Here is a 795-nt window from a genome sequence, read left to right as displayed (position 1 = left end):
TAATCCACCGTATATGGAGAAAAAATATATTGCTTTGCACTGAATTAAAAGTCCTCTAGTTTTCACCATTGTATTAACATCGCTTAAATGCTTAGGTAAGTAAGCCGATTGTCAGATGAGATGTAAGTAGATGGGTAGACAGATTGTAAGTACATAATTTATAAGTTATTAGTAAATAAGTTGAAAGCAGACTGGTTAGATAAGTTATGAGTAGATTAGTAGGTGATTTGCAAGTAGATTGGTAGATAAGATGTAAGATTATTAGGTTGTAAGTAGATAAGACGGTGAGTTGTAAGTAGATTATTAGATAAGTTGTAATTAGATTGATAGATAAGTTGTACGTAGATTGGCAGATAAGCTGTAAGTATATTGTAAGATTGTTAAGCCAGTTGTAAGTAGATAAGAAGATAAGCAGATAAAGCGTAAGTAGATCATTAGGTTGAATAAGTTGTAAGTAGATCGGCTGAGAGGGGTGAGTCGACTGGAAGCAAATACATCGATACATTAATACTTCGGTACATATGCTGATACGTACGCGCATAAGTAGATATGTAAGTAAGTAGCACGGTCGGCAGACATGTAGATTGCAAGACACATGGATACATAGACTGGTGAGTAGAGAGGTAAGTGTTAATTATTCAATGGCTAATTGGTAAGCAGACTAACGAGAGATTGGTAAGTAGACAGGGATATGGTGAACAGAACAACAGACCAATAGTATAAAGCGTAATAATAAGGAAATGGCTGTATTATTCGACCATAGATAATTCTACTAACAAAGCTACAACTACACAC

The sequence above is a fragment of the Penaeus monodon genome, chromosome 15 (assembly GCF_015228065.2).
Source record: "Penaeus monodon isolate SGIC_2016 chromosome 15, NSTDA_Pmon_1, whole genome shotgun sequence".
NCBI lineage: Eukaryota > Metazoa > Arthropoda > Malacostraca > Decapoda > Penaeidae > Penaeus > Penaeus monodon.
This window is presented reverse-complemented; position numbering follows the sequence as displayed.